This window comes from Phlebotomus papatasi, chromosome 1 (assembly GCF_024763615.1).
Source record: "Phlebotomus papatasi isolate M1 chromosome 1, Ppap_2.1, whole genome shotgun sequence".
Taxonomy (NCBI): domain Eukaryota; kingdom Metazoa; phylum Arthropoda; class Insecta; order Diptera; family Psychodidae; genus Phlebotomus; species Phlebotomus papatasi.
This window is the reverse complement of record NC_077222.1, coordinates 84,190,121-84,203,521: the sequence shown is the minus strand read 5'-3', so window position 1 is coordinate 84,203,521 and position 13,401 is coordinate 84,190,121. Positions and strand designations below refer to the sequence as shown.

General features: G+C 33.8%; 1 protein-coding gene across 7 annotated transcripts in view; it reads left to right on the top strand.

Moving 5' to 3' along the window:
• The window catches only part of LOC129810435 (trithorax group protein osa-like), a 165,220-nt gene that overhangs the window by 39,691 nt on the left and 112,128 nt on the right, over positions 1–13,401 (top strand). The window lies entirely within an intron of this gene.

Sequence of the window (13,401 nt, the reverse complement as noted above, 5' to 3'; positions counted from 1 at the left end):
CACATAAAAAAGGATGTTCTTTTTATTGCTTATTCTGCAAAATTTCAGATATAAAAAATGGCATATCGGTAATAACTGTTGAGTTCTACTTGTGCATACTAAAAGTTTAGAACAAATTCTAGCCTGTAATATTAATCACAGTCCATTTGTCAGTAATTAACTATCTACCGGAGCACTTTGAAAAAAACGCGAAAAATGGACAACTTCAACATATCGATTCCTCAACTTACCATCGTGATAGGATCCCCATATTATCCCTGAACATGGAGGATAGTTCATACACAAGATATTTGCAAATAACAAAAACATTCTCTGAAACCATTCCTTAATCCCTAATTTTTCGCCAAACGTAAGACTTATTTCGGAACGGAGGGAGTATTATGATAAGGCTCAATTTTGTTTAAAATTAGGCAAAAAGTCCCAATTTCAAAGGTGCCCCACTTTCAAAGGTGCCCCACTTCCCCCTAATTCTATTTTCAGTTTTAGATATATTTTAGAAACTACCTACGCTGACATATAAATGTTTTTCAAAATTTAAAATTCAAAAGGTTGTACGGAACTTATTTTTGAACCTATTTAGACAAATTTAGGTCTGTTTGAAAGATCTTTGAATCTCTGACAAGGACGTTGAGAGTCGATTTAATTTGATATTTATCTTGGGTATTTTTTTGAAGTGCATTTTATAAGTGTAGAGAAATGCATAACCATTTTCACGAGTTCGAGCATTTCACAAAGCTGTGATGCTTTGTTATCCCATTTTTTGTTAGATACTATGCAAGTTCACACAAAAAAAACTCCCCGAAAACATTTTGCAGTTATATACTGAGATTGCGGTAAAACATTAACTCACCATGACATTTTAGAATTTATCGCAACTTTGTACCAACTATGAACAATTTATTCAACCGAAGGGAAAATGCACTGAAAAAATCGTTTTTCTATTAAGTAAATAAAACAAATAAATAAAAAAAACATTTATTTATTTTAACTTTGTCCTATTTTAATATCCATCTATTTATATATCGAATTCCCTCACACTTTGATTTTCACTAAGGTAAAGTACCTTTACTCGACCGGGTTCCTCTATTCGACCGGTGGGTCAATTTTTGAATATTTGATGGTGAATTTCATCAATTTCTATGAATTTATCACTGATTCGTATTATTTAAAGAATAATTGACCTATTAATGTTAGATCATACACAAAATATTATAGCAAATATAATTAAATTGAATAAATAAATCTACCGGTCGAATAGAGGAACCGGTCGAATAAAGGGTACTTTACCTTATATATAAAATAAATGCCATTTTGGACTTTCCCAACTGCAGTGTCAAATTGAAATAATGGAAAAACTATTGAATTTCCATTTTGAAAATAGAATGGTTTTTAGCTTCAGTGGAACGTTCTAACGAAAATTAAAATTTAATCAGGGATTTTAATTGATTCAAAAGTGAAGTGAATTTGGAGCAAAATCTCATGAAAATTCACCCTCGTGCTGTTTTTTATCATCATCGCCGTCATCATCATCATCATTCAACAACCCAGCAGCAGTACTCTACACTCAAAAAAGAGCTTATTTGAGGCAAGGTTTAAAATCGACTATAAACAGGGTTAGCCACGGTTTAATTTTAAAAAGGTTTTAAACTGTAAACATGAGTTAACCCTGTTTTAGCAATTTTAAATCCTTTTTTTAATGAAGGATTTCAGTATTAACCTTAACACATCGGTTTAAATCTTGCGCAAGGTTTGAATGGTTTTAAATTTCTATCATGGCGAGATTCTTAATGCATTTAAGGGTTTCTCGTGTAAACTTGTCAAGTGGAATCAGAAAGAGAAAAATGGTGTTTAGTGTTCAGTGTGCCTCAAAGAATGGAGGCATTCGCGTTGACATTTCGAGGATTGGGGCTCAATATGAGCCCCCAGTGACCACCCAGGGACATATCAGTGACATAGAAGAGTAAATTGTGAAAAATTCTGTGGTAAGTGGTGCTTAATTTTCTTTTCAAGTTTGTAGCCAAACGTGCGCGTCAAGAATCAAAGTGCGGAATTTTCTCTCTTTTTTAATGAGATTTTCACTGAATTTAGGGTCAATTTTACCGTAAATGTGTAAATAAATGGTGAGCAATATATTATCTAAAAAAATCTCGGTGAAATTCTTGAAGATTTTAGTGGAAAAAGCGTGAAAATGCTGTTCACTTAGGATTATCCGCACGCCTAAATTTTAAACCGTGTCAAGATTAGGAATTTACCCCTGTTTTAACCTTGAGTTAACCGTGTTTTAATCTCTCAAGGGTTGATTTTCATCCTTGCCACGGTTAGTATTGGTGGATTGGTGCAATGTGTGAGCGTCTAAAGCCATTGTGCGGCGTTTTCTCAAGTTTTCACGAAGTTTTCACAGAATTTATCCCGATTTTCCACCATCAATGCCTAAATAAACAGTGAGAAATTAATTTTCATAAAAAATATCGGTGAAATTCTTGAAGGTGTTAGTGGAAAAATCGTGAAAATGCTGTTCTCTGAGGATTATCCGCACGCCTACATTTTAAACCGTGTCAAGATTAGGAGTTTACCCCTGTTTTAACCTTGAGTTAACCGTGTTTTAATCTCTCAAGGATTGATTTTCATCCTTGCCACGGTTAGTATTGGGCAAAGTGTGCGCATCCAAAGTTAAAGTGCGGCGTTTTCTGTATTTTAACGTGATTTTCACAAACTTTTAATCCAATTCTATCTTCAATGCGTAAATATATGGTGAGCAATGTATTTTCTAAAAAAAATCGTTAAAATTTCTCGTGATTTTAGTGTAAAAACTGTGAAATGCTGTTCACCACAAAATATTCTAAAGACTTTTGAATTTTAAACTGTGTCAAGTTTACGTTTTAACTTCTTTTTTTTAATCTCGAGTTAACCGTTTTATACGTTTTCTATTTTCCACGGGATTTAGCCTCATTTATTGCTAATGAATAAACATCTATCTATCTATCTATCTATCTATTTACATGTCTAAACGGTTAAGATAAATTTTGTAATTTTAGTTTATGTTACCATTTTTTCTTAGATGTCGGAATCGGAACTCCAGATTTGCAGAAGTTCGAACGAGAGGATCATACTGAAACATGGAAATTCTACCTAAAATTTCAAGAGGAGAGAGCAGAAGCACGCCAGGGAGCAGTGGAAAGTGCAAAACAAAATAATTGCCACCGTCCTAACCTTACACATCTTTTGAAGTGGTGCAGGCTGAAGCAGGATTGTTTATTTTAAGGAATTACGTAGGTTTTTTAGAAACCAAAAAATATGCCCTCTTTAATTTTTTTTTTAAATATAATAAAGAATATTTCTTCAAATCCAACTCTGAAACATAAAAGTACAACATTAGAACAATATTTTCTAAAATTTTCATTTACAAATTTTAAGAGGCTGATCTTTTAAAATGATTTTCGGAGACATAACTCACATAATTTTTCTCTGAAATCAGAAAACTAAATATTTGCTGTTAGCAGTTGAGCAAAACTTATATTTCAACAAAAGTTTAAAAACATGAAATATGTTTTCAATAGCATTTTTTACAAGAAAAAAATGCGTATTTTACACTACATTTCGCTGTGCAAAATAAGGTATGATCAAGGAAAAAAAACAAATCCTTGTGTAGGTTTTAAACAATCAACTCTAGAAGTATGCAAATTTTCGATGAGATTAATGCATTAGTTTTCGAAAAATTTTGCATATAAATCTCACAAATTTAGATTTTAAAAAGAGCTTTTAAAGTTGATGCTTCTCAATTGGCTTTAAATAAATTTGTAAAGGCTCTATTCTAAAGTTTCTCACTACTGGCTTGAAGCTTTAAGATGAGAAAATATTCTTCACATGTTGTACTATGTTATCAAAGAATATGTATATATTTAATATGTATATATTAATGGCGTCTACACACTAGTAGAATTTTTTTTTTAAATGCCTTTTTAAATCAAATTTCCCATATCCTTGTAGGTAGAAACGTCAGAATTTTTTTAAAAAGGCATTTTTAAAAAAAATTTCTACTAGTGTGTAGACGCCATAGTTGTTCAGGTAATTTAGATATATTTACTTATTTTTCATTGAGATAAGATTAAATATTGAAATAGAATATAGGTAAACAAATACTGTCAATTTTTCTTGATGGATTTTCCTAAGTTTTTACTTAATTATTTTGAAAAAACCTTTTCTCATGCTGTTGTAAAATTTACTCCCTAGTTTTTGCCACTATTGTTTTAAAAAGCTTTAAATAACAGATATTTTTACGAGACCTTAAAAAATAATATTATAATAAAGTTAAGTTTTAATAATAATAATAAGTTTATTGGTTCATGCCCAGAATACAGAAAGTAACATGTAGTTTAAAGTAATGGAATAACTAGGAGTTATAAATTCTTATATTTGTGTTAAATTGTAATTATTTAATAGTAAAATAAGGAATTATAATGATATATTGTTAGAGAAACAAGTACCATTTTATTGTAATAAATTCTAAATGTTTACTTAACCTAATTATAATTTTTTATACTTCTACACTGATGTATGTATATGAGAAATTCAAATCTCACTTAAGTAAACTTCTTGGAGATCATTTTTCAATCTTTGTTAGAATTTAAGTCAAATTTACATGTAAAACAATTAAATAAAGCTTAGAAATTCCTTTTATAATATTTTTCTTCACTGAGAAAATAAGAAAATAACGACTAAAGTATAAACTTAATTCTAGCCGTTACTTTTTATTTCCTTAGTGATGCAAAATATTATAATAAGAATTTCTAGTTTTATTTAATTATTTTCCAAGTAAATTTGATTTTAATCTTAACAAGGGTTGAAAATAGTCATCCAGGGGTTGAAAGAGGCGAGATTTGAATAAACTCATGACAAGGGTTGTTTTTCCGCTTGCCAGGGGTTGATGGAAACAAGGGTTGAGTGTAACCCGTGTTACGGGTTAAGCCATACTCCTTCCAGGGTTTGACGAAACAGGGTTTAAGGTATAAACATGGCGAGGATTGGTCTTCATTCTTGCCAGGGTTTACTGAGAAAAAGGTTTTAAAATATACCCCTGACAAGGATTATGGTTTACTCTTGCCAGGGTTTGACGAAAACAGGGTTTAAAATATAATCGTGACGAGGATTGGTCTTCATTCCTGCCAAGGTTTACTGACGGCAAGGTTAATCAATATCCATAACAGGATTTGTTTTTCTACCTTTTCAGGGTTTGGTTGAAACAGGGTTTAAAAAATACTTGTACGTCAAACCTTGCCACGTTTAGGTTGAAACAGGGTTTGGCATCAGTTTGATAGTCAAACCCTGTTTTACATACCCATTTAACCGTGGATTTTTTTGAGTGTAACTGTATGCTTGATCAAATAGACTGCCATTAATTTATGCGATTGTATGTTGTTTTAAACAGTGTGAGTGTATTTTAGAATATTCCAAATGAGACGTATATATTGTTTGGGGTAGAAAAAGATGATGAAGTAAAAAGTTTTGTTGGGATGATTTTTTTTTGTCCTGGCATAGAGACAGAGTATAGAAAATTTTTGTATGAGTGTAGATTTGGTCATGCAGAAGGGAAATTGAGTTGAATAGAAGTTTTGTCCTCTCTTTCACTGAAATTTTCTACCCCTCACGTTGTATATTCTCAGGGATATGTCAGACAAATATTAATAAAACACCGGCTATATTTGGGGTTGTGCGAGAAAGAGAGAAAGAGCAATGGGGGAGAGATGAGAGATGGAGAAAACGTCCGTACTAAGCCTTGTCCACCCAACTTCTGCTGTGTGTATAATATGTAGAGATATAATTTTCTCTTGGAAAATCTCCCATTCTGTGATGCCTGTTTTTCCATGGTGTATACACTTTTTCCACTCTCTGTCTCTCCTACCACCAATTCTGGCTGTGCTGCACAGGCACTCAAAATGTGAAAATCCCCCCCGGACAGAGAAGACGAAGAAAACGACGTTCCCGTCCGGAATATCAGAGCCCGGAGAGAGAACATCAGCAACGAGCGAAATTCACACAATCGCGAAGAATTAAATTCTAACCAGGGGGTTGCTCATTCTACTTGGATTTTCTTTTACCTCCCCAACATAATGTTTTTCATCTCGCTTGCACTCACTATACTGACATAGGGGTGGTTAAAAGTGAGATGACATAGTGGATTTTTGACGTTAGTGGAAAAGAGAAGGCGATAGAAATTTTTAGTTAGGAAAATAATATGGGAGGGGGGTGGGTATATATGCTTTCACTCGTCTGACATGGGGGATTTTGCGATGTGCCAGGGTGTCTACTGTCGGTATGAATGGGATGGGTGACTGGGATGTTGGATGTTGTTAAGGGTAGAGGAGAAAAGGGGGATGATAAGTGGGGGGTGAAATGGGGCATGGCTCCGCCTATTGCTGTTGGAAAATTCTCCACCATTGGTTGGCATACGATGTGAATTGGAGTGGTAGCCGACAGGCGGAGCTGTAGTCGGGGTTGCTTTTCCATACTATCTCATACCATGGGGGTTTAGTCAGCCATGTTACTCTCGAAACTCCATATTCTAATTTGAACAACCGACACTGCTGCATGGCGCTGGGGTTCCACTGTATTCTATATATATGTATATATACATATATATATATTATATATAAATATATATATGTATGTTGTCTATAGAGCAGAGAGAAGATAGAATGGAAAATGTCGACAGTGTCGACGTGGTGGCGCTCCAATCCCCCACAATCCCCCTTACATTTATAATATCGTTGACTCTCCGCACTGTTGGAGGAGTTTAAGATAGGAATACGGTGGGTATGCTGGGTTATAAGAGAATGATGAGGGGTTGAGTGAGAAACTCGTGCAGAGCACATTGAGCCATATATAATTCGAGGGACGTTGAAGAGGGTTACTCCTTGGAAAATAGCACCCAACAGAGAATTTCACTCCTATATATATGTATATATACATTAATGAAAAACGGGGTAGAGAAAATGTATAAAAAGAGAGAGAGAGGAGAAGAGTTTTTTGCGGAATCGACAAGAGGACTATAGGGGGGGGGGAGTTTGAGTGAAGTGATGTAGATCAATTTTTGCTTGATCCCCCTCTTACGAGTCATGTCAGACTTTTCCTGTGTGGGCCAAAAAGGGGAGGAAAACAGGAGAATGAGTAGAGAGAAAGAGAAAGAGGGAAGAATGAGAGACTTTTAATTTCCCACCCGAGGGAAAAACTCAATTAAAAACTACACAGTATCAGTCAATGACATTTAACATATTCCAACATATCGCATTTATGTATAGATTTTATAAGATTTTCCCCCTATGTCTTTTTGTATTTTGGGGGCAAATGACACTTTTGGTATTTCGAAGAGGTATTTTTGGGAATTACCACCTTGCCATTTTCCCCTGTTAACCCTTTAAAGACAAGAAGCTTTCCGCTGAGGGAAATTCAACGAAATCAAGTTTCTCTCGGTGTTTTAGCCTAAATAAGAGATTTACGGTTAAAAAGAAATTTTCCCATCCCTAGGAGTCCTGGAAAACTATGGGTCATATATGACCCAATCGTCCTTAAAGGTAAAAAAGCACAAAATTGTCCAGACGACTAGTTTAACTTGTTTGCTCTGTTAATTTTGAAAGATAAATAACTTGAATATATTTGTAATAATAAAAAAAAATTTAGAGTACAAGTAAAAATTAAAACGAGCAAAAATTAATTTTAAAAAATCTCATTCAATTTTTGGTCTCAAAGACTATTGAAGACTTGTACACAAAAACAATAATTTTTATGAAAAAAATGTATTATTGTTTACATCATTTTTAATTTTTATGATATTCATCGAAACAAATTTCGCATATTGGTAAGGTAACACAGAGATAAATGTTGCATGCCTCACAAATACAATTGGTTTTATAATCTTATTTTCTGATAGCACCATGTGCACCTCAGTTTTCTTCGAAACAAGTTTGATGGTAATGGGTAGGTGCAATGTTGTTTGTCTCTGGGAATTTAAGACGTACAGTTTCACATTGCTGTGGATCTGGGAGTTCTTCCGGAGTTGATGCGTTTTCGATGAAGACTTCAAAGTCCACTTCATCCACGTCTTGTTCCAAATATATTATGTCGATTTCGTTCAGGACAAGATTGTCGGCATCATCGCTATCTTCCGGGCATAATATGTGGCTCATTTCGGGTTCATTGATCATATTCTTTTTTCCATTTTTGAAGTCTTCTACAATAGTAAAAAGATATGAATTTACAACATATACGCAGAAGTATCTTATTAATTATCAAAGTATTACCTCCTTCAGTCAGTATTGCACTGGGAAATCTAAGCTAAATGATATATCACACAATATTACGCGAATAATTAACTATTTTGCGCGCACATAAACAAAAACATGAAACAGTCTAACCTCAAATCTTCGAAAATCCACTAGAGACAAATTCTGTGTTTTTTTACCTTTAGGGACATTTGGGTCATATATGACCCATGCAAATTATGAAGCTTTCCTGCAAATACCAATAAACTATAATTTTTACTTTGTTGAGAAATATTATGTATAGTTATTAAAATTTCTAGTCCCAAGAGGTTTTTGCTTAAAAAAAATTAGAAATATTAAAATTCAAACACCAATGTGAAAATTTTAAAATTCGTTATTTTTAAGCTTAAATATTTTTTATATAGCAAATAGCTGGAGATTTGCAAAAAATATCCTAGATTCCTACATCTTTTTACTTTGTGATTATGTTGAAACATTAGAAAGAAATATCTTCAGGTAGTCAGAAAAATTATTTTTTCTATGGGTCACGGGTGACCCAATCGTCCTTAAAGGGTTAAACAATTTTCATTCTGTGGTGTCTTTCCTTTTTCATTTCTGTGTGCGGCGAGGCGGGTGTGGGAAGACGGGGAAGACTATGTGTCTTGAGCATGATGAAAAATGAAATTATGGGGTGGAATAGAACGCAATTATTGTATATGTAGAATGGGAGGAATTGAGACCAAAGGGGGTATTAATCACACACAAAAAGAACTCAGTAGAAAATAGTATAGAAGAGAATATAAAGTATGAAGTTTTTGAAGAGAGAAAAACGACGACTGTGAAAGTACGTGATATATTTAGAAGAGTGAAAAGGGGGAGGACGACGGCGACGGAAGGAAAATTCAGGATTCATTTTACTTATGTATCCATAGAGAAAATTCTAGGTATATATATGTGCATTATGTATATATAGAGGAGCTTCGGAAAAGAAGAGTGTCTGATGTGTGTGTATAATTAAATCACCACCCCATATTCCATTGCCATTCACATCTACCCCATAGTCTCCCCCTTGCACACAAGCGCACATGATTTGCGGAAAATTTCACGTACAGCGAAAAAATATACACCCCAATACTATGGTCTGGCCTAGAGTGAAATGTGAATGTGGAAAATCATTTTTATGGTCGAACGAACGAAGAGAAAATGCGCCATCGAGAGCCACAATTTTCTCCCCCTGGTATATATGTATATATCTATATATATATATCTGTGTATTTGTTGGATCCGAGATGTTAGTATCTGTTGTATACTTTCGCATTATGGGGATATACTGTAAATGTCGGGGAAAAAAAAGTATATGCGAATGTTTGTGCTATGTTTCCATCGATCGAAATGAGAAACGTGCTGTGGGTGTGCATCGCTCAAGGGTGAGTGATTTTGAGGGTGTGATGTACATATAGAAATTATAGGGGGATGGGAAAATGGAGCTTTCGACTGTGTCTCCCCTATGTATTCTCTATCGACAATGTTTTATCTGTTTGAATGGTTCAGGAGGGAAAGAGATATAAAATGACTAGCATAAGTGAGGGGTGCTTTTTAATAGTTAGGAGGTATAGTGGGAAAAAAAAAGAATGAAAATTCAGTTTATCAAGAGAACAAGAAAATTAAGTGTACAGACAATGTACAAATTCAGTGGATTTTTTTTTGTAAATGGGATATTTTCACAAAAGCTCCCAAGGGACTAAAACTATTACGAAACCTTAACGAAAATTTTATAATTAAGAATTTCAATTAAAAACTCATTCACAGCATAAGAGCTTCATTCTTAAAAAAAGTAATAAACGATTAATCCGATTAACAATATGCAAATGTAATAATAAAAGTAATAATAGAACAATTTTATATATAATAACACACGGTAAAATATGCAATTTTTAGTGTTTTTCAATTAATTTTAGTATACTCAATTGTTTTTAAATGTGTACTGGTTCATAATCGAATTTGTTCGTTTAATAAATCATCAAAATACTTCGCGCAAAATGCCTTATACAGAATACCCCCTGTTGGTATATTATATTTTTTATATCGATGTGGAAGCTAATTCGTAAAAAAAAATCTTTCCTGTTTTGATTCAAAATATGATACAGATTTGAAGTATTATAAATGAATATTAAATTGTTTTATATTCTATTATTCACATCATTTTTATTGTTTGACCTTTGTAGAGAGAAATGTAAACTGGAATTTTGAGTTACATTATATACATATTTCGACTCTTCACTCACCCTCTAGAGGAGTTTTATTTTAGAAGAATTTTAGAAATCAAAAAATGCGAAAGCATATATAGTGCTTAACAGAACCTGGAATCTAAATTTAGAGATGAAACTTGGGTTTTTTGATTGACACCCTCAGTCTGCTATAAGTCGAAACAATGATCATTAACATGATTTTCATTTTTGCTCAAATCTTCTCTTCCCATTCAAAAGCACATTGAATTGTTTGATTTTCCAAATTTTTGGAAATACTTTAGAGGTTATTTTTCTTTATTTATATCGGAGGATGGGGTAGTTTCATATGAGTGAAGATTTTTAAAAATCTCACGTGCAAAACATTTGGAACTGTATTCAAACTAAGTGTATGTATAGTTAGTTTCTCTTAGGTATTAGCTCTTTGAAGCAGTCAGTGGTGTACCAAGTGGGCGAATATCTCGGCAAGCGCCCCTTGCCCCTCCCACGTGAACTATCTAATGAAATATTTACAGAATATCATTTACCTATTTATTGATCGTCTATCGACAGGATATTTTCACAGAATATATTTTTGAACTATTCCTGTTGCCGAAAATGGACTGCCAAATTTTCGGCATTGTAAGCATACAAGGGCAAGCATCATAGGGTAAAATGAGGTAATTTGGAGTCGTCTAATTTGGAACTTGAAGATTTCCCAATAGTTTCAGATGCCAAAAGGAACAAATGACGAAAAAGTACTCTCGAATATAAAGTCCTGCACTTCCTCGTGTTTTTTTCCCTTGGACCATCTGAAACAGTAAGAAAATCTCAAAATTCCAAAATAGGAATAAGGCCATTTACACCGCAGTATTGGATTGAGATTGAATTGTCCCAAAATCGGATTTTGGGACAATTCAGTCTGAATCTAATGCCGGCTTCAGACTGGAGGTTTAGCCCAGTTCCCAAAGGTCTCAAAAATCTTAATAACAAGCAATTTTAGCGATTTTTCAAAATGAAATGAATCATGTTCCTTTAATATTTAAGCCTAAAGAACAATTTCCTAAAAAATCATGCTTGATGAGGAATTAGAGGAGTTAAGCCAGATAGCTAAGCCTTAGGTCTGAAGCTCGTATAATGCGACAGTCTAAATGACCTCAATGAAACCGTTTAGATTACGACCTTAGATTGAGATCTAATTATCTGAAATCCAATTTTGGAACAGTTCAATCCCAATCTAATGCGACGGTGTAAATAGCCTCAATGATTCCGAATTACCCCATCTTACCGTACATTCATTTAATATTTCAAAATTTATTTTCGAAAATCCGACATGCGTAAAACTGCCCTATCTTCGCCCATATGAAAATACCTTTCAATTATTCTTAATAACAGATTTTTGAAAGTCAGAGATTTAAATGCTTCTCTAGAGTCTATTTTTCAGTTGGTTTGGAGTGATTGAAATAGTCTTATACGGGCTTCAGACCTAGGGCTTAGCCATACGGTTTAACTACTTTAACTTCTTCTCAATATTTTTCATAAAATTTTGACTTAGAATTGTATTATAAAACCCAAATAATCTATTGGATTCTAAAGAACCAAATTAATTGGTTGGTTTTAAGATTTTGAGACCTGCTGGAACTGGGCTAAACCTCTAGTCTGAAGACGGCCTTAGAATCCCTAACAAATCTATACTTGTTAAAACCGGTTATAAATTGGTAACTTACTGATAATTGAGACGCTCAGAGCAAAAGTGGACCGTCTTAATAGGGAAATGTATACAAAGGAGACCACTCTTGCTCTGAGAGTCTCAATTAATTTGTATTTCGATCTTCGTTGGCCCCTCTCTTCCATTAGTGGACATTATCTCGGACGGTACAATAAACTCTCGCTCAATCGGCTCTTTTTCAATCGAGCGAAAAATTTTGTTGACAATTTTCACGTTTGATTTTGAAGCAAATTTACTCAAATTCGCGGTAGTTTCTCTTATTTTATCGTGATTCTTTATAATTGAGCGCTTTTTGTGGAATTTACAATGACTTTGACGCCCAAATCTCTCGATAAATCGGATGACATTTTGCCCGAAATGCCCAATTGAGAGAGATAGTCTATTGTATTTTTTTCCTTTTTCTCCGCATCCCCCTAAATTCTCACCAAAACCATGTTTTGCTTTAGTTTTTTTCAAAATTGGCAAAAGTTTTTTCAATGACTTTCGGCTATATTTTAGAGGTAGCCTAAGCGAACTTTGAATTTTGAATTATTAAAAGTCAAAGGTAAATCACTTTGGTGGGCTCAGTTTTTAACCGATTTAGTAAATGTTCAATTTTTTGGAAAAATATTGAAATTTCGAACTCGGCTGTGTCAGTCCCAATCGGTAATACGGTCTTCAGACCTAAAGCCCAAAATAGACACAGGGATCGCGAATTAGGGATCAGTCCGAAAAATGAGGATTGGTGTCGATACACTCGGATCAGCCCAAAATTTCATCAGTCGCAAAATCTTAAAATGCGTTGAGATTGGAGTTATGGGAAGGTCAGAGGGGTCACAGTGCATCTTTCTGTACGAAAAATCTATTGATATTGCACTTAAGAAGTCCTTCAGCAATTAAAATGTTTAGATTTAATAGAAATTTACGCTGTAAACGCTAATCCTTGATCCAAAATCCTCAGTGTATGATAGTTTTGGCTGATACTTTATCGCCAAATTTTTCGTGCTGAGTATTCTCCAGGATCAGACTGAGTCTATTTTCGGCATAAGGCTTAACCATGTGGCTTATCCTCTCTAATATCTTATCAGCCAAGATTTTTTTTTTTGGGAAATTTTGACTTAGAATTGTATTATGAAGGCCAAATTACCTATTCGATTTTGAAAAATCAAATAAATCGCTTGTTGTTTAAGGTTTTGAGACCCTCGGGAACTGG